At 38.4% G+C, this 27,341-nt stretch overlaps 1 protein-coding gene across 1 annotated transcript in view; it reads left to right on the forward strand.

Annotated features, from left to right (window-relative positions):
• Positions 1-2,600: 2,600 nt before the first annotated feature.
• Positions 2,601-27,341, forward strand: part of LOC137046909 (gamma-aminobutyric acid receptor subunit beta-2) — a 141,036-nt gene continuing 116,295 nt past the window's right edge. The window contains exon 1 of the mRNA XM_067424371.1: positions 2,601-2,620. The gene's annotated coding sequence lies outside the window, so the exon portion shown is untranslated. The remainder of the gene's footprint in view (positions 2,621-27,341) is intronic.

A 27,341-nucleotide genomic window follows, 5' to 3' on the forward strand; every position in this document is an offset into this window, starting at 1 on the left:
GCCTTTGGAGATTGTGTTGTCTTCAATCTCCAAAGGCTTTGACTGAGTCCAGTCTGAGATATTGTTGAGATCATTTCTTAAATTCTAGGAAATGTACCTCTTTCCCGCCAAGCACATAATTTTCCGGCTTTTCGTGTTTTCACTCCATCTGTGTTTGATCATCTCTGAATCTGATCATTAATCATCATATAAATCTAATCTATCTAATGTTAGTGAATGAGATGAGGAGCAGGATGAGGAGCAGGACTGAAGCATTAGAGGTGTAGATGGACTCGATCTCCTCATCTGTGTTTGATCATCTCTGATCATTAATCATCATATAAATCTAATCTATCTAATGTTAGTGAATGAGATGAGGAGCAGGATGAGGAGCAGGATGAGGAGCAGGACTGAAGCATTAGAGGTGTAGATGGTCTCGCTCTCCTCATCTGTGTCTGATCATCTCTGATCATTAATCATCATATAAATCTAATCTATCTAATGTTAGAGAATGAGATGAGGAGCAGGATGAGGAGCAGGACTGAAGCATTAGAGGTGTAGATGGACTCGATCTCCTCATCTGTGTCTGATCATCTCTGATCATTAATCATCATATAAATCTAATCTATCTAATGTTAGAGAATGAGATGAGGAGCAGGATGAGCTCCAGGACTGAAGCATTAGAGGTGTAGATGGACTCGATCTCCTCATCTGTGTCTGATCATCTCTGATCATTAATCATCATATAAATCTAATCTATCTAATGTTAGAGAATGAGATGAGGAGCAGGATGAGGAGCAGGACTGAAGCATTAGAGGTGTAGATGGACTCGATCTCCTCATCTGTGTCTGATCATCTCTGATCATTAATCATCATATAAATCTAATCTATCTAATGTTAGTGAATGAGATGAGGAGCAGGATGAGGAGCAGGACTGAAGCATTAGAGGTGTAGATGGACTCGATCTCCTCATCTGTGTCTGATCATCTCTGATCATTAATCATGTGTCCTGAGAGACTCGCATTGTCAAACTTTCTCCTGTTGTCTAAGCAACGCTTCACACTCAAAGCCCCCACAGAACAGAGGGGCGGGGTGAGCAAAGCTCATTAGCATAAAAGGCACATGCACAGAAACGGCTTGCTGAAAACAGAGCTGTGTTTCACCAGGTTAAATGAGTGATTTCTTAGAATACTAAATATAATTTTTAATTAAAGTATATTACAGAGTTTTAATTTAGACACTTAATAATTATATTAAAATGACATTAAATGACCCCTTTAAGAGCTGCACAGAGCTCTAATATAACAATAACAAAAACGACGACTTTTGCAGCATTGTCTTCTCTTCCTTGTTTGTGTTCAATCCTCAAATAAAGATTCAAACGGTTGGGAATCAGTGAATTGATCAATGATTCGGATCGCCAATGTCACGTGATTTCAGTTTGACACGCGAGCCGAATCATTGATCAATTCACTGATTCACAACCATTTGAATCTTTATTTGACGATTGAACACAAACAAGGAAGAGAAGACAATGCTGAATAAAGTCGTAGTTTTTGTTATTTGTTCTTCAAGAGATAATTAACTAACTGATGTCTTCAATCTTCTAATTAACCCACTGATGTCACATATGAACTACTTTGATGATGTTTTTATTCCCTTTCTGGACATGGACAGTATAGTGTGCAGACACTTCCATATGCTTTCGGACTAAATATAAAATATCTTAAACTGTGTTATGAAAATGAATGGTTGAACGGTCTTACGGGTGTGGAACGACACATAACGAGTCATTAATGACATCAATTTAATTTTGGGGTGAACTAACCCTTTAAAGTCATTTTTGTTTGTCTAAAAATGATCTGATCATTAGTTGTTGATGTGATCTTATGAGTATTCATATCTATTTTTTTACTGAAAGTCTGATTTTATTTTAAATTTTGAACTTGTATATTATGACTAATACTAACTATTATAGTACAACTAATAATATATAGAATAATATTTAACAAAATTAGAAATATTGCTATAACGTTGAAATTTTCATTATTAAAAAATAGATTTTTCAGTATAAATGTAACAATATAATAATAATAATAATAATAATAATAATAATAATAATAATATTTTACAATATACAACTGTTGGGTTACCTGTTAACATGCAGGTAGCCTATGACTAAACATCACTATAAATGTCTAAGGATTTATTATTATTATTATTATTATTATTATTATTATTATTATTATTATTATTATTATTATTATTATTATAAAAATCTGTGATTATCAATTTCTTAATTTTTGTCAGGAGCTATACAAAATTAATAACAAGTCTTTAATATGAATTATGAGCCTCGTATGCATCCACTGTGGGGGGAACCCAGAATAGGATGGAGTGAGCACTGCTGGGCACTACACAAACTCATGTTTCATTCATACTGCAGGCCAGAGGGCGCCCTCGAGCAGAAATGCCACAAACGCCTCAGAGAAGTAAAATAATGACGTTTTCAAATCCCTAATGTGAAGCTGGCGCTGTGTAGCTGAATAAAAAGAAGATCATTCATTGTCTGCCTCATTCTGTGATAAGAAGCCACATCAACTCACACAAAGGAAATATCAAACACTCGACTGACGATGAAGTGAGTTTAAACATGTAATCAAATATCTTTTTTTTTTGTTTTTTTTAAAAAGCTTGTTATAGTGACTCAAAGTCGCAGTGTTTCAGATGGAGCAGCACTTGCTCCTGATCACAGAGCAGCTCTTCATTAGCACACCAGGCTTACGTTTATTTAATTAAAATCACAGCCTTTACTCATTCATAATCGCACACAAGCCAAATCGCGAGTGCGGTTCAATTTTGATTAATCGTGCAGCCCTAGTACGAATCCTTATTAATGAATATTAAAACCAAAGCTTTAATAGTTAGATTTTATTGCATTCTGTTGTCATCAAATTCATTGTTTTCACAATTTGAAATGATAGCATTTCGATCTGTTCTGTGTGAGTTTTACTGCACATTTCTGTCCATTACATTTGTTTATATTATGTGGTCATGTTTGGGTTTGGGGGTAGGGTTCAGGGATCTAAAACATATCTTTTAAATGTTAAAAGGACAGTTATAGATATGATATGATATGATATGATATGATATGATATGATATGATATGATATGATATATGATATGATATGATAGAAGATTTGTAAATACTGTTTCTTTAGCTGTAAAATAATGCATAATGTTAACATTTAAATTCTGTCAACATGTTTTTATTGTACGTAGCAGTATCTATCCAAATGTACAAAAATTTGCATTTTCTACTTGTAAAGGTTGCATATTAATACATACATATTAACACTGAGACCAGGATGGCACATGGTAATTAGTTTCTTCTTTTGATCTAAATCCTTGTCCCCCAAGTAACCATATCACCACTGGTAAAGCACAAATGCACAACATTCAATTAAAAATGCCTCTCTCTTAAAATGTTCATATGCACTCCAAAGCATTGTGAATGTCTGTAACTCATTGCCAACCTAACATACATCTTAGATGTCTCGTAATACTATACGTACTATACATAAAAAAGAGGATGGATTCATGAAACTGAGGGCACATTGATTTAGAAAATGCCATGATTTAAATAAAATACAGAGAGTAAATAAGATGTGTCAATAATTGAACTAAAATGAGATGAATTAATCCAGCCTCCATTTTCCGTATCCAATAGATAAACTCAGATTTGAATTGCATGAAACATGCGTCAAATCGTAGCCTTGCACATTACAACGGCTTTGCGTGTCTTTTTTCTCACTTCAGAGACATAACATTTGTGAAATGCACAGGGGAAACATATGGCATTTCATTATAGAGCCAAGGCATAGGGTGTACAGTCTGCTCAAAGAGTGTCTAAATCATGTGGCAGCCAGCTACGTCTTTATCTACAGGGACAGGCTCCTCAGAACTGCACAGAGATCTAGTTTATATTCCTTCCCTCTTCTAGTGCTGATAGAGCTCTGATTGTATGAATTTTGAGTGCGATGCTTCAGTCGATTGTGCTGCTGTGAGTTCAGAAATATCTAGGGTAAATCTCAGCTGGTGTGTGAACATCTGGTTGAATTTAAGGAGACAGAATGCTATCAAATCAAGACAATCAATCAAACAAACATATTATTATTATTATTATTATTATTATTATTATTATTTATTGCATGATATGCTGATGAAGTAAAATTAATCTCATATTTGAATACTGAGAAAACACCTTAATTGATACGCTTATTACATTTTGTTAAATTTAAAGCATTTTTTTTTTACTAATATATAAATAAAGGAACACTTTGAAAACACATCAGATCTAAATGGGGAAAAATATCATGCTTGATATTTATACTAATTTGCACTGGGTAATGTGTTATGAACGAAAGGATGGCACATTGTTTGATGGAAATGAAAATAATCACCCAACAGAGGACTAAATTTAATGACACCTTGAAGAACAAACTGAAAAATGCAGCAGGCTAGTCCATTTTGCTGAAATTTTATTGCAGCAAATCAAAATGGTACTCAGTAGTTTGTATGGCCCCCACATGCTCACATGCTCCCCACATTAGGATCATGTGTTGGGGCATGCTCTTAATGAGACAATGGATGTTTTTATTTACAGACTTTAATTTAAAAGAATTCTGGGTTAAAAACAATCCAAGTTGGGTTAAAAATAGACAAACCCAGAAATTGGGTTGTTTGAACCTAGTGAATGGACCCATTCAAACAACCCAATTTCTGGGTTTGTCCATTTTCAACCCAACTTGGATTGTTTTTAACCCAGCATTTTTTTTTTTTTTTTTTTTTTGAGTGTGGTGTCCTGGGGTATTTCCTCCCAGATCTGGACCAGGGCATCAGCTAGCGCCCTCAGATGGACAGGAACGCAATGTCCCAGAGGTGTTCTTTTGGATTTAGATCAGGTGAGCATGGGGGCCATTCATTTACATTTACATTTATGCATTTGGCAGACGCTTTTATCCAAAGCAATTTACAACTAAGGAGTACTGGAAGCGATCTGTCATGAAGAGGCAAAGAAACGCAAAACGTGCCCTAAATACAAATATTTGTATACTACTCAGAGTTGCAAAAACCAGAAAAGGGAGGGAAAATAGAAAGAGTAGCGGAGGAAGAGTTCAGAATTTTTTGTTTGTTTGTTTTTATGATAAGATTAAGTGTTCATGGAGGAGATGAGTTTTTACCTGTCTTTTGAATGAAGCGAGTGATTTGTTCGTATGGGGGACGGAAGATCTTTCCACCAACCAGGAACAATGGATGAAAAAGTTCTGGAGAGAGATTTCATGCCTCTCTGTGATGGTACCACAAGTCTCCGTTCGTTAGCTGAGCGAAGGCTTCTGGTGGGGGTGTAGACTAGTAGGTGTGAGTCGAAGTATGCAGGTGCAGAGCTTATGGAAGATCCAAAAGCAAGAGCCAGAGCTCTGAATTTGATCCGGGCAGCGAAAGGTAGCCAATGCAGAGAGATGAATAGAGGTGTGACATGAGCCATTTTGGGCTCATTGAAGACAAGACGTGCCGCAGCGTTCTGGATCATTTGCAGCGGTTTGATTGCACAAGATGGAAGTCCCGCCAGAAGCGCATTGCAATAGTCATGTCTAGAAATTACATTCAATGTTATCAATTCATTCATCCTCCAGGAATGGGGGAATAGTCATCCTACAGGAATCCTCCTGGCATTGTTGTGAGCCAGGAGCAACCCGGGACCCACTGCACCAGCATAGGGTCTGACAGTGGCTCCCAGGATTTCATCTCGATACCCAATGGCTTTAAGGGTGCCATTGTCTAGCCTGTAGAGGTCTGTGAGTGAATATGCCTACCAGACCATCACTGACCCAAAACCAAACCAGTCATCCTTTTTTTTTTTTGTGATCAAATTTTTATTTAGTTACAGAATATAAATGTACAAAAATAGAAAGTAAAAATAAATCCAATTCTGAACACTTTTTTTCCATTACCCTCCCATAATCCCAAGGCGACTAACACCCCCCCCCCCCCCCAATCCCCCTGGCGACCAAAAAAAAAAAAAAAAAAAAAAAAACACCCCGTCTCCCAAAAGTGCACTAAACACATAAATAGAGTTGCTTGACAATAGTGCAAAACAGAATTAGGCTATACATACATAGAGACCTTACAATCGATCCTTAATATGCTCAATCGGATGCCAAGATACAGCAGAGCCAGAATTCAACCACACTGTAAGAGGTCTTAAGATGAAAGCCCAGTGGTAAAGCTTAAAGTCAGGTAGTGCAAGACCGCCGGCATCTTTGCAACGCTGTAGTGTTGAGTACTTAATGCGGGGGGACTTGCCATTCCAAATGAATTTAGAAATTAATCTTTGCAATTTAGACCAGTAATCTGAAGGTGGCGACAGAGGTACCATAGCCGAAAAAAAATTTATTCGAGGTAGAATATCCATTTTAACCACAGAAATCCGAGCTTGCAAAGATAAAGGGAGTGTTGACCAGCGAGTCATGTCCATCTCAACCCGATTATATATACCCTGGAAATTTTTCAGAGCTGTTGTGTGCAGAGATGGAAATATGTCAATACCCAAATATCTAAAACTGGTTACTATCGGTATAAAAGATGGTAAAACCGAATTAGATGACAAATTATTTAAGTGCATCAATGAAGATTTGTTCCAATTAATCTTATACCCAGAGAATTGGCTAAAATAATTAAACACTGACAAGATGTGATGAATAGACGTAGATGTATCACTAACATATAAAAGAATGTCATCTGCATATAACGAAATTATATGGGAAGTGTTGCTAAAAGTAATTGGGTTAACCAAGGGGTGTTGACGAATTTTCTGTGCAAGAGGCTCAAGAGAGAGTGCAAATAAGAGTGGAGAGAGAGGGCATCCCTGACGAGTTCCACGTAGTATAGAAAACTTCTGAGAGGTGGTGCCCCCTGTCATGACCACAGCGGAAGGATTGGCATATAATACTTTAACCATATTAATATAATGTGTTCCTAAACCAAGGTGCTCCAATACTGACCACAAGTAATGCCATTCAAGCCGGTCGAAGGCTTTCTCTGCATCTAAAGACAAAGCTGCACACGAACTGTCCATTCCACTAGCCATATGTATAATATGCAGCAACCGGCGAACGTTATCAGCCGCAAGACGAGATTTAATGAAACCGGTCTGATCATTATGCACTAATTTAGTCATAAATGTATCTAGACGGGATGCCAAAACTTTAGCGAACAATTTCACATCACTGTTTAAAAGAGATAGTGGTCTGTAATTCCCACACTGAGTTAAGTCCTTATTAGGCTTAGGTAACAGAGTAATAATGGCCATATTAGCACTATTATTAAAAGAACCCACCTGAATTGAATATTGAATCATATTCAACAGAGGCTGTCCCAGCTCCTCCCAGAAATAAAGATATAGTTCGGGGGGGATCCCATCCCAACCCGGAGATTTTCCCCTTTTCATACATACAAGAGCGTCTTTTAACTCATCTAATGAAATAGGAGCATTTAAAGATGTAGCCTCTACTTCAGAGAGACAAGTGAGAGTTAAATCTTGAAAAAAGTTATCACATAGTGTTTTACTGAAGACCATATCAGACCTATATAAGTGCTGATAAAAATCTTTGAATTCTCTATTTATACCTTTAGGATCACTTATCAAGCCATTAGGCGATTGAATTGCCATAATATTTGAATATTTTTCACCATTCTTTAATCTAAGGGCTAAAAGATGACTTGGCTTAGCACCATTAAAGTAATAAGTTCTTCTGACTTTGTGCATTAAAAACTCAGCTCTATGCCGTAACAGTGAGTTTAGTTCTGAACGTATCAAATTTATTTCTTTCTGAACATTTTCGGAGTGACAAATTTGCTGACAATTCTCCAGCCTATTTAATTTTGCCTCAAGAGTGCCTATTACCTTCAATCTAGACTTGTTTAAATGTGATGCAAAAGAAATAGAAGCAGACCGTATGCAACCCTTAATAGCATCCCAAAGAAAGCGTGGATCGTCTACTGAACCAGCATTTATTTCTATAAAGCAACGCAACTCTTTTTTGAGCATTGCACAGAAATCTTTATTTTGTAACAATGTAGTATTAAAACGCCAACGTGACGCTCTAATAGGTGCAGACACAAAAGAAATTTTGGCTGAGACCACGCTATGATCAGATAAAGGGCATGCCTTTATATCGACATTGTGTATTTCTGAATACGAAGCATTAGAAACAAGAATATAATCTAGTCTGGAATAACTTTTATGTCTAGCAGAGTAGAAAGTATACTGTCTCTTTGTAGGGAAAAAAATACGATATACATCAATTAGACTAAGATCAGATATAAATTTACATAATCCAGCAGATAATAAAGATTGTGCTGGATACTTCAGCACACAGGAACGGTCAAGGGAAACATCAACTACTGCATTCATATCTGCACCGATGACAAGAAAACAATCTTGAATACGCAGTAAGGTTGTAGTAAGAGCGGAAAAAAAATTGGGATCAAAATGAGATGGGGCGTAAATTGAAATAAATGCAAAGTTTTTACCTGCAATAACGGTTTTAATATATGATACTCTACCTTCCTCACAGCTATATCTTTCTAGAATGTTAAATGAAAGCTTCCGTTTTAACACAACCATGGTACCTCTTGATTTACTGTCCAATGAAGATGAAGCGGCTACAAAATAAAACTTGTTTGAAAATCTTTGAATATCTGACTTACTCAAATGTGATTCTTGGATAAATGCCAAATCAACCTGTTGCCTATGCAAGTAATCCAGGCAGGCAGTACGTTTAATGGGACCATTCAGCCCATTAACGTTCCAGGTCACTATGTGTAGCGTTTCTGTAGCCATAAATTATCTATAGAATAGCAAAGATACCAAGAAAAAAAAGAAGAAGAGAAAATATGTGTATTCGATGAGAGCCTAAACAGAATGCACCACATGCATATGCACTTTACAAAGGGAGAAATATCCACCCACCCTGGTCGCCACAACCCCCAAGAACACTTAAAGTACAACAGAAACAAAAAACTAAAACATAACAAAAGAAAAAAAGACAGGTGAAATAACCACCTTATGGACAACGTGACCCCGAGAAGGGCGGCAGACACCATGTTACCGCTCCCCACACATTATTAACCTATTAACACCCAAAGTTGGCAATGAACAAAATTAGAAGAAAACCATATAACACAAATCTAAATCATGACATCTTTGTCTACGCTAGACAAATAATCTCGAAGAAGGGACAAAGAGAGAAAGGAAAACCTCTAGGGCAGCATTGTAAATAGTCGACACGTTATCCTTCCTCGCTCTCGTGTGTGGCCAATCCACTCAGAAAGTCGTCGACCTCCAAAGGGGACTTGAAAATGTGCTGAGCCGAACCTCGCGTTAACTTCAGCTGTGCGGGGTACATCAAAAAGGTCTGAAAGCCCATTTTCTGCGATTTGTTAGTTGCATCCATGAAGGAACGACGTCGGCTTATAGTGAAAGCACTGTAGTCCGCGGCAAATCTGATGTCTCTTCCATCCACCTTGACTGGGGATTTTCTGGATGCACGGAGAATCGAATCCCGATCCGTGTAACGTAGCATCTTCATAATGACCGTGCGCGGCCTGGCAGATTTGTTGGGAGGACCAATGCGATGAGCTCTCATGATCTCAGGTTTAGTATCGGCCAGCGAAGGGAACCATACTGGAATGGATGCCGAAATGTATGCCGTGAGATTCGTGGCCTCCACTCCTTCCGGGAGATTCAAAATACGCACGTTGTCCCTGCGGCTCCGGTCTTCCAAATCAGCCATCTTTTCCTCAAATGCCGTCAATCTGGCGGCACACTTGTCTTGACTTTTCTCCACTTTGCCGACTCGGCTGCTCAGACTGGAGTATCTATCACGCAGTTCTCTCACACCATTAGAACAGCTGGAGAGCTCAGACTGGATATTATCCAGTCTGTCTTGTAAGGTTTTAAACTGCGCTTCAATAAACTGCTGCTGTTTTTCCATAGCAGAAGCGATCATAGCGGCGAGTGACTCCTTCATCTTATCGGCGTCGTGTGTTTGTTCGCGCTGCGTTTGTTTCCCAGTCGATTTTCCTTGACGAGAAGTCATCCTTTCGATGCACAATGTCAAAACGTAACAGAAAGTGTCAATTGATTCACTGAATGACTTGGAAATATAAATGAAAATGTGTAGGGTTAGCGGAGTCACAACGCTAAGCTGCCATCATGCTCACAGGTCACGTGACACCGCCAAACCAGTCATCCTGAACAATGTTACAGGCAGCATAACTCCACGGCTTCTTGAGACCCTTTCTTGACTGCTACGTGTGCTCAGGGTGAACCTGCTCTCATCTGTGAAAAGCACAGGCCGCCAGTGGCGAACCTGCCAATTCTGGTGTGCAAATGCCAATCAAGCTCCACGGTGCCGGGCAGTGATCACAGGGCCCGCTAGAGGACGTCAGGCCCTCAGGCTACCCTTATGAAGTCTGTTTCTGATTGTTTGGTCAGAGACTTTAACACCAGTGGCCTGCTGGAGGTCATTTTGTAGAGCTCTGGCAGTGCTCATCCTGTTCCTCCTTGCACAACAGAGCAGATACTGGTCCTGCTGATGGGCTAAGGACCTTCTACGACCCTGTCCAGCTATTCTAGAGTAATTGTCTGTCTTCTGGAATCTCCTCCATGCTCTTGAGACTGTGCTGGGAGACACACCAAACCTTCTAACAATGGCACATATTGATGTGCCATTCTGGAGGAGTTGGACTGCCTGTACAACCTCTGTAGAGTCCAGGTAAAGTTTCATGCTACCAGTAGTGACACTGACCCTATAGCTAAATGCAAAACTGGTGAAAAACAGTCATACAAATTAATTGGGAAAACAATGTCAGTGGCCTCCACCTGTAAAACCATTCATGTTTTGAGGGTTTTCTCATTGTTGCCTCTAGGGAACCTGTTGTTAGTTTCATTAACACCAAAGCAACTGAAACTGATTAACAACCCCCTCTGCTACTTAACTGACCAGATAAAATATCCAAGGGGTTTAACTTGATGCCATTCTCTGATAAAAAAATAAATAAAAAAATCCTTTATTTTTTTGAGCATATATTATTGGTGGGTTGTTATCGGCGTTAACGCGAGGCTCTTATCAGGCGCTAAAAAAATAACGCCGTTAATCTATTCTCAAAGTTAGGTTGGGAGCTGGGTCTAGCGTTTCCCAACTGGGGTGCTGTCTGACAAAAGCAGGGGGGCCGTGCAAAAGGTGCAATTGCACCACGGTTCATCTCACATCTGATGACGCATATTTAATAAAGGTTGTAACTTGAAAATAATGCTTTATGTATGTTTCTGTTGATGGATACATGTGCTGGCTTCTCAGTGATATATTACAACAACGATAATAAAAGCAAAACGTGGGCAAAACGGCCTCTCTTTGTAAACTGTTAAATGTATGCGAGTGCTGCCGTCATTTTCACTGTCATCACCGGGTGTAGAGCCAGAAGACGCAAATGAGAAATCGCATTCGCTGTACGCAGCGGTCTCTGTGCACTCGTCCTAAAGCATGCAAACGTCTCACAGCATGCAAAAAATGAGTTTTATATATATATATATATATTCCCACATGCATTTATATACAGTATTTAAGATTTATATATATATATATATATATATATATATATATATATATATATATATATATATATATATATATATATATATATATATATATATATATATATATGTTTATAAACATCTAGTATACTGAGATATACATCTATATTATAGATCAAGATTAAAGGGTTAGTTCACCCAAAAATGAAATTGATATTATTAATGACTCCCCCTAATGTTGTTCCTCACCCGTAAGACCTCCGTTCATCATTGGAACACAGTTTAAGATATTTTATATTCTAGTCCCAGAGCATAATGCAGTCAATGCCCACTTCACTGTTCATGTCCAGAAAGGGAATAAAAACATCATCAAAGTAGTCCATATGTGACATCAGCGGGTTAATTAGAATCTCTTAGAAGCATCGAAAATACATTTTGGTCCAAAAATATCAAAAACAATTATTATATTCAGCATTGTCTTCTCTTCCGCGTTCCTCCAAAAAGATTCAAAAGGTGTGAATCGATCAATGATTCGGGTCGCCAATGTCACGTGATTTCAGCAGTTCAGATCGCGTCAAACCGCCAAACTGCTGAAACACGTAACATTGGCAACCCGAAGCATTGATCGATTCACTGATTCATTAACCGTTTGAATCTTTTTGGAGAAACACAGGAAGAGAGGACAATGCTGAATAAATTCATAGTTTTTGATATTTTTGGACCAAAATGTATTTTCAATGCTTCAAGAGATTCTAATGAACTAACTGATGTCACATATGAACTACTTTGATGATGTTTTTATTCCCTTTCTGGACATGGACAGTGAAGTGGGCATTGACTGCCTTATGCTCATGGGACTAAAATATAAAATATCTTAAACTGTGTACTGAAGATGAACGGAGGTCTCACGGGTGTGGAACGACATTAGGGTGAGTCATTCATGACATCAATTTCATTTTTGGGTGAACAAACCCTTTAATCGTTTGAAAGCTCTAGTATATAAATACACATGTTTTATATTTTATATTTTACCTAGTAACTTACAACTGGTGGTATTGTTGGTAATTCAGTGGTTCTGTAAAAAAATTGTAATAGTAAAAGATAATAATAATTATTAATAAGATAATACTACTACTACTAATTACACTATTAATAATAATGTACAACGATTGGTATAGGATATACATGGATATACAAGGATTGATGAGCCGATGGTTTCATGAATATTAATGATGTTGACACCATTCGCTCGAACTGATTTGCTGAAATCAAAACAGTGAAGGTAATAGATGAGCACCAGCCAATGAGATTACTGTTTGCTTATTAGTTCAGACTAGAGGATGGATACCCGACCCGAGCCCGACGGGTCGGGCTGGGTTCGGACCATAGACTGTAAAAAAATATGGACGTAGTGTCCGTGACGTCACCCATAGGATTCCGATAAGCCGTTCTGAAGCTTTAAGTATGGCCGAGCTGGGCGTTGCCATCTTGTGAGCGAGTCATCGCGTGTCACTCCCGGATAACAGAAAATGGGCAAAAAGGCGGGATGTGCGCGGAGCGGAGGTGACGCAATAACTATAGACGGCAGATAAATGGCTATCCACTTGTAACCACGCCCTTAATTATGCAGAACCTTAAGGCTTTATATAACGTAAACGAATGAGTTATACAAAAATTCACCCCCCTCAGAGTTGTCATGAAGATCAAAATTAGCCTTATAAGCCAAAACCACAATTTGTACCAGGCTGTAAACATGTTTTTTTCTGCTTTAAAGTTGAGAATTTTAACATGGGGCTCAATGAGATTCTGCTCCCTTCTGGAGCCTGTCCCTAGTGGCCAGTTGAGGAATTGCAGTTTACATTACTTCCGTATTGGCTTCAAGAGAGATCGCGGGAGGTTGCCGCTTGGTTCGGACAGATATTTAGAAATGACGTTCAGGTTCGGGTCGGGCTCGGTCACGTCAGCGCGATAAGGCATTGAACCTTTTAAATTTAAAACTGCTTATTATGCAAGTAGCCAATGGGCCTGTTTAACTAGATGCAATGGTTTGTTTTTGTGATTAAAATAAATGTAAAATATTACCCTAACATCCGTCTTCCTGCATGCAAAAATTTGTTTATGTCGCCGTGACAACAATGCGCAACACGTGCGTGCATATTGCCCGTGGCGTCCCTGTCATTCCAGTGAGCGCAACTTCAGCGCTGCTGGCAGCAGGACAGCCTTGAAGTCATCCACAGTTGATGCAATCCTTTTTCTGCATAAAACCTCGATAAGCCTAATCTCTGATTTATAGATTATGTAAATAGATCCCATGTTGCAGTTTAGGAACCATACAGTTTGAGAAAATTGGTAAGATGACTTTCATTCCAATAAGCATTTCAATTGTGTTACGTTAATTTTTTGTTCTGTTAGCTTGGGCCATTTTTAGCAGACCTTTGTTCATTTAATTTCAATTGGCTATTTGATTGGGCTCTGTGTAACGTTTGATGCCCCATGCGCGTGCTGATGCGCTCGTCTGTAAACATTTCAGAATGCCTTCCTACAGTTGCTTAATAAAAGTGGGATTTCCACACAAACAAACGTACACGTCATTAGTATATGAGAAAAAAAAAAGATTTTAACTGTCGGGCTCGGGTCGGGCTCGGACATAAATATTTTAATGCCTGTCGGGCTCGGGTCGGGTTCGGTTACTGCTCTGTCGGACGCGGGCCGGGCTCGGACAGAAAAATACGGCCCGATCCGCACTCTAGTTCAAACCACTACTAGAGAAACCACATATATTCTGCTTGTTCTTTAAAGCTGGATAATTCCAAATGAGCTCCGTTGTTTTGACAGGAAAATACAACAAAGAATATGGTTTACATGTAACACGCTCTGTTGTATTTAAGACTCTCTCTTTGCGTGTGTGAGAGAGAAACAGAACTCTCTGCAAAGCATTGGCGAGATGTGCGCCTTCAGACTATAATATCTACGTGAGAGTTTCTCAGCTCACCTGTCAACGTACCATAAACATGGTACGTCATCAGATGAGCTGAGCAAATCACACGCGCTCAGTCAGTGTTCAGCGATTGAAAATATATCTATGCTAAACGTATTATTAGCCTCTAATACACACACTGGCGAGTAAAATCTAAGCATTTATTAGCCAATGGCTAATGATATATATTATTTAGTTGCCCAGAGTGAATGCTTACTCGCATGTGCGAGTGATTTATTCGTATTGTAGAGGGTTGTTAAACCCTGCTAATAAAGAATGGAATGCCATTAAATAGCATGTAAAGGGCAGGCGTCCCAAAACTTTTGCTAATATAGTGTATGTTTAAGCAGTAGGTAACATGGTTTGGAAAGATGTTTTGGGAAGTGTCTTAAGAATCAACTAATGGGACAGCGCCTGTTATTCAGCCTCATCTGATTTTTGACATCGTCTTCAGAGTTCATCTGGGTTTTCGGCAATGAGTGACCACCCTTAAGATACATCGTAATTAAATAGAGAGTGTCAACATGTGATTGCAACAATTTCTAGACATAATCAGAGCTGCCTGAAGTCCAGTCATTAAGTTGTTGACATAAAATTTAGGAGATGCAGCAAATGCATTACCAAGGGTTTTATTTCAGTAAGCACTCTCTATCATTTCCTGAAAACTATGAGTATCAGAATTTATATTAGGTTAACTTTAAATTCTATTTCAATTAGTAGCTCTTACATCTCTCGTATTTTTTTGTCCTGGACATTGAACCCCAAAATGTAAGCTCTAAACAAGATACAATAAATAAAAGTGGGATTAAATAGGAGAGCTCCTTTTAGAATATTATCTTGATCTTTTTTGATACATGGACAGTTTCAATCTATCTGAAAATACCAACAATGCCAAGTTCAATAGACCAGCATGGAAGTTCACAATAGTCTCATTTGGTGTTCTCAGAAGGGAAGCAGGATTATTTCACACACAACATCTTTCTGTGTAATTAACTCAGGATTTTAAATGAGGTGTCAAAAATTGGAAAAGTAGGCTATAAACAAGATTGTTTTGTTAATTTCAGGCTGAAACTGTTTTTCACAGTGTGTGTGTGTGTGTGTGTGTGTGTGTGTGTGTGTGTGTGTGTGTGTGTGTGTGTGTGTGTGTGTGTGTGTGTGTGTGTGTGTGTGTGTGGACACATTTTTTCTATCCTGGTTGGGGCATTAACCTGATTGCACACAGACTCATGGGGACTTTGAGGTGGCCATGGTTACAAAAGCTTATAAATCATACTGTCAGGGTTCTGTAACTTCGGTCTAGCTTTCTCTTGGTTTTGTGACAGAACCCTGACACTCCTGTATTGTTTGTCTTGTGTGAGCGCGGAGCTTTGAGCCTGCTCGAGCTGCGTGCTCTTCTGTTCTTGTAAGTTTTCTGTGTGGGGCGTGGTGTTCGGATCTCAGCACTTCGGTCTAGTTGTTCATGTCACGTTTGGTGTGTTTGCATGTTCATGTGTTTCCTTGTCCCATGTGCTCATGTCAATTGTCTAACCCTGCTCACCTTGTTTCCTGATTATTGGTTCATTTGCCCAACCTGTCTTCTCTCGTTACCCTCGTTTGTTTGCTCCCCATTTAATCTCCTTGTGTTTGCAGTCCTGTGCTGGATTGTCGTCGTATGTAACTCATGTTTCCCCGCTCGTCGACTGAAGTCAAATTAAGTCTTGTTTTCCCCCTTGGGGTAGTTTTTGTTTGCCTTTGTTTATTGATTTTTTTATTAAATAATTTAAAAAATTCCTCTTGCAATTGAGTCTTTGCTCCTTCCCATTCAACAAACCCTGACACATACAAAATGACTTTTGAAAATGTAAAAAAGCATAACGTTTTCTGTGATGGGTAGGTTTAGGGATAGGGTTAGTGTGATTGGAAAGAAAATACGGTTTGTAAAGTATAAAAACCATTACCTCTATAGAGAGTCCCCAGAAAGACATGCTTGTGTGTGTGGATACTGAACCATGCTAACCTCTTATTATCTGAAGTACTGTGGCCTAAAGGCAGAGGTCTACGGGACATCAAAACAGACAAAAACACATGTTTATATATATATATAAACATACAGGTGCTGGTCATATAATTAGAAAATCAACAAAAAGTTGATTTATTTCACTAATTTCATTCAAAAAGTAAAACTTTTATACATTATATTCATACAGACTGATATATTTCAAATGTGATTTTTTTTTTTTAATTTTCCCAAATATTACTTAAGATCAATACAAAGAAAGGATTTTTAGAAAGCTTGGCCAACTGAAAAGTATGAACATGAAAAGGATGAGTATGTATAGCACTCAATACTTAGTTGGGGCTCCTTTTGCCTGAATTACTGCGGCAATGCGGCGTGGCACGGAGTCGATCAGTCTGTGGCTCGGCTCAGGTGTTATGAGAGCCCAGGTTGCACTGATAGTGGCCTTCAGCTCTTCTGCATTGTTAGGTCCGGCATATCACATCTTCCTCTTCACAATACCCCATAGATTTTCTATGGGGTTAAGGTCATGCAAGTTTGCTGGCCAATTAAGAACAGGGATACCATGGTCCTTAAAAATAAAATGTACATTTCCATAAAGTTGATCAGCAGCAGGAAGCATGAAGTGCTCTAACACTTCCTGGTATATGGCTGCGTTGACCTTGGACCTCAGAAAACACAAAGGACCAAAACCAGCAGATGACATGGCATGCCAAACCATCACTGACTGTGGAAACTTTACACTGGACCTCAAGCAATGTGGATTGTGTGCCTCTCCTCTCTTCCTCCAGACTCTGGGACCCTGATTTACAAAGGAAAGAAAACATTTACTTTCATCAGAAAACATAACTTTGGACCACTCAGCAGTCTTTTTTGTCTTTAGACCAGGCGAGTTGTTGTTCAAGAGTTGCTTCACACAAGGAATGCAACAGCTGAAACCGATGTCTTACGTACGTCTGTGCACAGTGGTTTATTAAGCACTGACTCCAGCTGTAGTCCACTCTTTGTGAATCTCCCCCACATTTTTGAATGGGTTTTGTTTCACAATCCTTTAGACATACAGGCTTTCCTGTAGCTCAACTAGTAGAGCATGACGCTAGCAACATGGGTTTGATTCCCAGGGAAAGCAAGAAATGACAATAATGTAAAAATGTGTAGCTTGAATGCAATGTAAGTCGCTTTGGATAAAAGCGTCTGCCAAATGTAAAATGTAAATCCTCTCCAGGGTGCGGTTATCCCTATTGCTTGTACACTTTTTTCTACCACATCTTTTCCTTCCCTTCGCCTCTCTATTAATGTGCTTGGACACAGAGCTCTGTGAACAGCCTGACTCTTTTGCAGTGACCTTTTGTGTCTTGCCCTCCTTGTGCAAGTTGTTAATGGTTGTCTTTTGGACAACTGTCAAGTCAGCAGTCTTCCCCATGAATGTGTAGCCTACAGAATTAGGCCTTTGCAAGTGTTTCGAGTTCATTAGCTGATTAGAGTGTGGCACCAGGTGCCTTCAGTATTGATCCTTTCCACAATATTCTAATTTTCTGAGATACTGAATTTGGGATTTTCCTTAGTTGTCAGTTATAATCAATTAAAAGAAAAACATTTGGAATATATCAGTCTGTGTGAAAACACATACTGAGGGTCACTGTGGTGGATAGTAGGATAGCACTCAGGTCAGACACAATACCCACAGTCCCTCTCATCTTACTTTCTTTTAATGTTCTACTTCAGTCATGGGTGTAAAGTTTTTATTTTTAATTAAGTTTATGAATTTGCTTATTACGAAGTTTGAATGTGACAGTGAGGGAGGAAGTGCATCTCTGTCTCGATCTCTCCTGTCCTACAGTGAACACACACCCTTTACTCTCTGGATAACCAGCTCTTTCTGTGCTCAGTGACCCTTAACACAGTCAAGATCCATCTCTACTTTGTGTCTGACACTCTGGAGATATTTTTCCAATTAATAATTTGATTTTAGAGTTTGACAAAATTGTCCTTTACTTTGTGTTTTAGTTTGTCCTGATCCCAATATTCCAGATATGTATTTTTCTGAATGTTTGATCATTTGGTTTATTTTAATGTTTGGGTGAGAAGCAGTGCTGGTCTGAGACTGGTCAGTGTTAGTAAGTCTCAGAAGCAGCTGACCTGAGTGGCCTTTTTTGGGTTCAGTTCTTGTGTTTATAATGCTTTAAATGTAGCGATTCTGTGGGACTTGATTTTAAATCGGGTCTTTTTCTCATATTAATCAATAGGAAGCGGCCTACATGCATTATTGTGTGTTTTGCTTTGTACTTTTAGAATGAAAGCAGAACATGCTGAACTCCGCAAAGGCCTATTTTATCCTTTTTCTCCCATCTACATTTGAAGTTGCTTCTCTATTTCATGGCAGCACACAGTGAATTGGAGGGGCCAGAATTTGAAAGCCACTGGAAGCTCAGAGCGACTGAGATGTAAATGACTGTTATTCACGCTTCTATCTTACTGTGCCTTTTCTCGGAGGGAGGTTTTTTTCTTTATTTGTGTGCATTGACCAGGGGAAGAAATGACAGCATCTTGATGACTACTGAGAAAAGTGTGAAGCCTCTAATCTTCTCTGCTAAGTTTTTTTTAAGGCTTCCTATTAATTAAACATCAGAAGTAGCAGAATCAGTTTGCTAAGTTAAAGACTGGGACTTATTATTCACTAAGTCTGTGCAAAGTGAAAAATCTTCTTTCTTCACAGATATATAACACATGATAAACAAAAACTATTCCAGTCCAATTTCTTTAGACAGACAAGCATGTAAATAATAAGTAGAATTATTATTTGATATATTACTCATTCCAGTTATGCCGTACATTTCTAAGAACTTTTTTCAATGGAATGGCCTCACAGGGCAGCGAAGCATTCTGGGAATTGTATTCTTTCATCCCCATGAGACAAAAATACATTTTCTATTTTTCTCAGTCCAGAAAGCACCAAATTCAAAAATAATTTCACATTTCTACTACATTAATAACCCAGTTTGAATACAAATTCATCTTTCCAGCGCTGAAGTACCCCTTTAATACAAGCATGCAAAAATATAAATACATAACTCATATTTTTACAAAATGAATAGTCGTTCTAAAGCTACACTGTGTAACTTTTTTTAGTTTATTCTTAGCTAAAAACACTTAGTTCTTTCAAAAATATATGTGCTCATTAATGTATATTTACTTCTTTCAAGTAATAAAGTATTCTCGTAAGTTTATAATATGCCATTGAAAATACATACGGGTGAGGGGTTCGAATGCCGGTCGCCATGTTGCCTCTCCATCTTGAAAGTACATTAGCCAAAGAGGGACATACCCGTAAATTCAAGCTTATCCATACCCATACATTTAACACTCAATGGTACCGTGTCGAATGTGAAAAGGGGGATTGCCATGTTAATCTTGGACTAAATCAGCCACCGTAGGAGTTAAAACAAAATCAGAATTGAGAGGAACAGAAACTAATATTCGCTGGATGGTCATATACCTTTACACCGCTAGATGGGGGAAAATATCACACAGTGGAGCTTAAACTTATATGGTGGAAAAGGTGACTTTTACTAGAAGGATCGAATGAATGATCTGTTAGCAACGTATCTACAGTTGTATTTTGTAATACAACATAATATTACCCTTTGTCATTAGACACACTATTTAGTTTTGTATGGTACTTGGTGTCTCCTGTTGTTACTGTACTAGCATCTTGCACTATCTAGACAATGTGGTCTCTCTAAGAAACTTTCAATTTAATCAGAAATTGTTTAAACACATTACATTACATTGCAGAAAATGTATCCGTTTTAAAAGCGAGAAGTAGCGGTATGCAAGAAAATGTGCAGGTACGCTTAAGACTAAAATGGAGAAGTGCAACTTTGAGCACTGATTATATATCATATAAAAATTCACTTAGCATCATTGCTGGGCGGAAACCTTGTATATCTCTATATTTTGTCAATCATGTAACAAACAGTAAACATTTAATTTATCTATAACTTTTGTTACTTTGGTCACTTGGCTGTTTCCTAATAAAGTTCCAGAAATGTGTCAGTTTATTTGTCAGGTGTGTGATGTTTTTTTTTTTTTTTTTTAATATGATGTAATTATGTTGCTGTCTTGCCACTAGTCAATCTCTGCATTGCTGATCATGGTTTTGAGTGCCTATATATCTGCCCTTTCCAATGATAACAAAAAAGCACAGTAATCTCAGACAACTTAGATATTTGAATCAAATCCGCAAATTAGTTTGGAGAAACAAATTAGCCAGAGATCAGTTATCAAAATTGGAAGATCTGGCATGTTATATCATCTCAAATGTATTGAGCCAGGTATGAAAAATGAACTCTGGTTCTTTTGAATAAGTACAGCCTTTACTCAGGAAACACTAAATATATAAAAGGCTAATGTTTTATGTATTTGAGGAGCGGAGAAGAGTGTCTTAGTGTAGCATTTGTCGTCAAGTCATGACCGGTACTGTCTAAAATAGCCTGTGCGAAGCACTTCATCTTTTATAACATGAGATTTTGGCCAAATGACAGAACAAACTGAGCGCCCACAGAGTTACTTTACTTTATATCCTTTATATATTATATATACTTTGATGAAAATGGAATCAGATGCAGCAGTTCTAATGATGGACAAAAAACGCATTTCTGAAATTCTCTGGTTAAAAATAAAAGATCATGATGACACATGCAAGTGTCTGACCATGAATAAAGCCACAATATAAAAACTTTAACAACACTGAGTTTCCATTAAAGAGTGTACATGGTCGGCAACAATGCTTAGGTAGGAGGTACGTGTCAAAGTAACATCCACATGGATGGCAGGTCGCAGCAGAACATTGCCCAAAGCAGCACCTCTGCCGGCTTGCCCCAGGGGGTCAGGGGTCAGCATGGCCACCCTGACTGGTCTGTGGCTATGCCGCCCCATACGCAATAAACTGTGATGCACTGTGTATTCTGACACCTTTCTATCAGAACCAGCTTTAACTTCTTGAGAAATCTGAGCTCCAGTAGCTCGTCTATTTGATCAGACCACACAGGCCAGCCTTCGCTCCCCACGTGCATCAATGAGCCTTGACTGCCTATAACCCTGTGGCCGGTTCTCCACTGTCCGTGGCGCATCACTGTTCCCAGTGTTGCCAACTTTTTTCCAAAGAAAGTAGCTAAAGCCTGCCCCAAAAATCGCTAAATGTTGCTAGATGACGCCATGCGTTAATTAGCATATCAGTGACGTCATCACGCCGTCCTTGCGTTCAGTCTGCCTAACGTTTTATCTCTCCTAATCTGTGCTCATTTACTGTATTTTACAATAATATAATACAGCCGACGGTCCAATTAATGTTTTCATTTCATATACCTTTTTGTCATACAATATATGATATAGTGAATTACAAAAAAATTAGATATGTGTAAAATCTGAATTGAGAAACTGGATTAACTAAAGCTCTGTAATAGTGAGTAATATAAGTGATAAGCACAAGAGATGGAACTCATCATAACTAATTTATTTAAATATAAAACAAAAGAAGCAGATAACATTAAGTGAGAAATCCGTGGCAACCTTGTGTGGTCATGTGTAGCTCGCTCATTCACGTCTGTCAGCTGCTGTCTGTGTGCGCGTGCAGCTCCCCTCAGCCATTCACTGAACAGGGCAGATGCAGAGAGAGGTGTGTGTGACGGCAGAGGGGAAAAAAGACCTCGCGCTCGCAGGACAATACTGGCGACATTTTTGAACTAAAGTAGCTGAAGTTTGTCCAAAAAGTCGCTAGATTTGTCGCTAGTCGCTTTTTTGAAAATAAGTCGCTAAAGGGGTCTGAAAAATATAGCGACAAAGTCACTAAGTTGGCAACACTGACTTTTCCTTCCTTGGAGCATTTTTGATAGATCCTGACCACTGCAGACCGGGAACAGCCCACAAGAGCTGCAGTTTTGGAGATGCTCTGACCCAGTCGTCTAGCCATCACAATTTGGCTCTTGTCAAACTCACTCAAATCCGTACACTTGCCCATTTTTCCTGCTTCTAAAACATCAACTTTGAGGACAAAATGTTCACTTGCTGCCAAATATATCCCACCCACTTACAGGAGCCACGATGAAGAGATAATCAGTGTTATTCACGTCACCTGTCATAATGTTATGCTAGATCGGTATATATATATATATATATATTGTTTTGCATGCAGTTAATCATGATTAATCGATTCAACAGCACTACTATAAATAGAATAGTATATCAGTCTGGCAGGTAAACAGATAAACAAAAGATGTAGTAGCCAGCGGCGATTCGATTACCAATGAGTGCATAGAGGGTTGTTTAATATGGAGTTTGCACACCCTTTGCAGCTATAACAGGTTCAAGGAAGGCTTTGCTGAAGGTTTATGAGTGCGCTTATGGGAATCTCTGACCATTCTTCTAGAAGCTCATTTGTGAGGTCAGGCGCTGATGTTGGACGAGAAGCTCTGGCTCAGTCTCCGCTCTAATTCATCCCAAAGCTGTTCTGTCGGGTTGAGTTCAGGACTCTGTGCAGGCCAGTCAAGTTCCTCCACACCAAACTCACTCATCCATGTCTTTATGGACAGATGCTTTGTGCACTGTTTCACAGTCATGTTGGAACTGTTCCTGCAAATTTGGGAGCATGACATTGTCTAAAATGTCTTGGTATGGTTCTGCATTAAGAGTTCATTTCAGTGGAATAAAGGGGCCAAAGCCTAACCCCTGAAAAACAACACTACTCCATATCCCCTCTCCCACCCCACCAAAATTTACACGTGGTACAATGCAGTCAGGCAAGTACCATTCTCATGGCAACCACCAAACCCAGACTCGTCTATGGGATTGTCAGACAGAGAAATGTGATTGGTCACTCCAGAGAACACATCTCCACTGCCTTAGAGTCAAGTGGCAGCTGCTTTACTCTACTGCATCCCACGCTTTGCATTGGACTGTTGATGTGTCTATACAAGTGTGGCAATAGAGGTAATTGGAACACCTGAATTCAATGATTTGGAGGGGTTTCCCGATACTTTTGGCTTTATAGTGTATCTATTAAGTTAAAAGTATACCAATAAAATAAAATGCAGACCCACTTTATATAATATGTTATACAATGTACTTATTGTGTACATATGTTGTTATATTGTAATTACTTTTAAATTGCATGAGTAGTTACACTTTTGACCCTAACCCTACATAACTAAACAGAAAATGCAAAAAAAAAAAAAACTAAAAAAGGTTTACAGAACATACAGAACATACAAGTACACGATAGCCGTATTTCAACTGTCGGGCCAAAGTATGGCAAGTGTGTTAGTGCGTGCCAGGGCCGCTTGGAAATAAAACCCCCAGACAAATCATATACACTCTAAAAAATGCTGGGTTAAAAACAACCCAAGTTGGGTTGGAAATGGACAAACCCAGAAATTGGGTTGTTTGAACCCTTATAAATGGACCCATTCAAACAACCCAATTTTTGGGTTTGTCCATTTCCAACCCAACTTGGGTTGTTTTTAACCCAGCATTTTTTAGAGTGTAGGTTATCATGTATTTATTTTATTTGTCAGTAGGTGTCTTTTTTTTACCGAACAATCTGATATCCATATTTACCTCGGCATGTCATAAAATAAAGCAACCCCGTTTTTTTGGGAGCTTCCTCTGTTTCTCCGAATGCAAATATAACTGTATTGGGACTGTCACTGGAGAGAGAGCTAAAACTCCTCAGGTCGTATTTTTGGTGGAATATTTTTAGAAATAATCAGTCGTTGTGGCGTAAACACTGTCCTGTGACTTCAAATAAACAGAAACACACATGACCTCTTTCTTTTGTGAAATAACAGCGAATACCATTTTATTTTTGTGGGACTTTATTGGAAAACTGTGGTATAACTTTGGTTCTTGGGTTTTAAATGTTTAAGTAAATGCCAACAAACGGCCGCTTTATCATTCTCGTTTTGTGATCTCGCTAGTTTCCAGTGATTTCTTTCTCATTCGTTTTGATAAAACATAAATTTTTGGGGAAATCTTGGGTTTGTGTGACGTTTGTTCATGAGGCGTGTTTTGCACTGGCCCGACTGTGGAATAAAAGCTAATGAGAATTTCTTCCAATAAAAACACACAATTCGATTTTTAAATACACTGCTATTTTACATAAAATGGCAGTTCATAGAGCCCATGTCTGTCAAGTTCCAAAAAAAGAAAGAAAACAAAAACTGTGTGATAAAAGTACTCTATACACCTTTCTGTAGTTCCAAGTCTTCTGAAGCCATACGACAGCTTTGTTGGAGGAACAGACCAACATTTACCTAGTAAATATTGTTCCACTCTGCATATTTAAACTGGCACACTGCATTGAGTTATGAAACGCACAAGAAATAAGGATTGTGTTTGTGTGCCATTTTTAAATCTAAATGTCAACACAAATGAGATTTCAGAGCTTCGCCAGAGGGAATTTGTGAATAACAGCATATTTTAGTCTATTCCTCAAAAAAGCTATCGTTTGACTTGATTTATTTGATTCTAATGATATTTAGTGTGGTGTTTTTTGTCCTTTTTTTGGTCTTGACAGATATGGGCACATTCATTATTATTAACATTTTTTTTTTTAAATGTTAGCATACAATTACATTTTGGTATGTACACTTGGAAGCTTTCTTTCAGTCAGAAGCACAACAGCAACATTATCCATCCCCACCCACACTAGCTTACTGTACACCATGATGCTCATTAGCACCAAGCATTTGACAGCCACCTCCACTGAAATAATGTAGGATAGCAATGGCGACGGCTATTTTTATGTTGTTTGCTGCCTCACTGTAGTGTTTCTGATGGCACACACGATGTATATAGTTATCCCAGGCTATTAGCGACACTCAAACTTCTAGCTAGAGTAAATGGATTGCAGCTGGATTACAAATGGATTACTCCTTCAAGTATGAGAAAAGAGCTATGAGGAGAAGCCTAGAACTTTAAGAAGTCCTGCTGATCATAGAAAACATACTCTCTAAGTCTCAGAGACTCTGTATCTTTTAAAGCTTTCCAGAACTCCTTTTAAGAATGGTAAGAGAAAAGCATGGAAGCCTGTCGGGTGTTGCATGGTATTTCATAATAACCTTTACAGCAAGAGAGGAAAACTGAGATTGGGTATATCGGTGTGTAAACAGAAAAATTTCATCATCACCTCAGACGTACACTGGACTGGCATTTAACACCATGTTCCACAGGTATATTTTTCAGTGTCTTTTAATAATGAGCACTTTAGCATATATATATATATATATATATATATATATATATATATATATATATATATATATATATATATATATATATATATATATATATATATATATATATATATATATATATATATATTAGGGGTGTTCATGGTTCGGTTCGATACGATACACTGGTGTCACGGTTCGGTTCGGTACGGTTCGGTATGTTTTAGATACAGCAAAAAGAAAAAATTGGCAGATAAATTACCTTTTTTTACTATTTTTTTATTAAAACTAATAAAACTGATCCTCTGTTGCATACCACAAACACAGCATTTATTCATTATTTTTTATTTAAAATCCAAAAGTTTTTACTGAACATGCCTCGTCAGAATTCCAATTGTCTTTGTTTACTCTTTAATAGAAGTCAGGTTACGTAGCCTATTACATTTAAACAACATTTTATTAAATTCATTTATTCATATTTATATACTTTAGATTTAGCTTACACAAGAGGCAAAACATTTAAACATAGGTTATAGCCTTAAATCACAAACATTTTAAATTAGAAACTTACAATAGCCTATTCAAAATCAGCCGACTCTCGTCTTTTCTTTCGTTTCCCTTTTAAAAGAAATCCTGCAGGTCAAAAATAACTTTGCTTTTCACCTCCAAGAAAGTACGAGTGCTATCCATTATGGCACTTTTTTTTTTACCTAAATGCCAGGTAAGGTGTCGTTTTGTTGCTTTACTTGAGAAAAAAAAAGCCATGTGTTGACTTTGAAACAAGAGTATATTTTAAATGAGATGCATCTGTGGTGAAATTACTAGATTTTCGCGTCAGAACATGTTTATTTTAATGCGAACAATGTTCTACCACTTTAATGCAGCAACGCAGCGCAGCAAAGAATAGACTCGGTACGAAAACGATCCGTGCACTGCTGCAGACGCAACGCTCCTGGAACGGACTGACGGACCGCATCCGCGTGCAGTGTGAAAGCTGTCATCTGTTAACATGGGTACGGGAAAAAATACACACCGCACACGCACTGCAGACGGAGTATGTGTGAAACGGGTGTTAGGTCTCATATCTGCGGCTATAAATGGACCACTCGCCGCGGTGATGTCTTTTGCCATTTGAATAAGTTGGTAATGTCTGTCTAAATGCTGCGGGGATAGTTTGTGGCTGTTTCTCCTCTTTATCGTCTTGTTGTCGGCGTAAATGAGTTGTTTGACATGACATGAATTATTCCCGCAGCTGTAGCTACCATCAGCAAATGCGACATACCGTTGTTTTTTTAGTCCATCACTCTTGCCAACACCATCATAGCTTACAAAGAATCCAAAGTTCACCCAAACACCAGACCTGTTGGTTATTGGAGGATCTTCTATTTCTGGTTTGTTAAACGCAATAGCCATTTTGCCACGAGCATTCAGCGCGTAGCCTACTGAGTAAGCGAGCACCTGACTGAGCAGCCTAAAACATATTTGGTGTTTTTTTTTTTTTTT

This window comes from Pseudorasbora parva, chromosome 18 (genome assembly GCF_024679245.1).
Source record: "Pseudorasbora parva isolate DD20220531a chromosome 18, ASM2467924v1, whole genome shotgun sequence".
Lineage (NCBI taxonomy): Eukaryota > Metazoa > Chordata > Actinopteri > Cypriniformes > Gobionidae > Pseudorasbora > Pseudorasbora parva.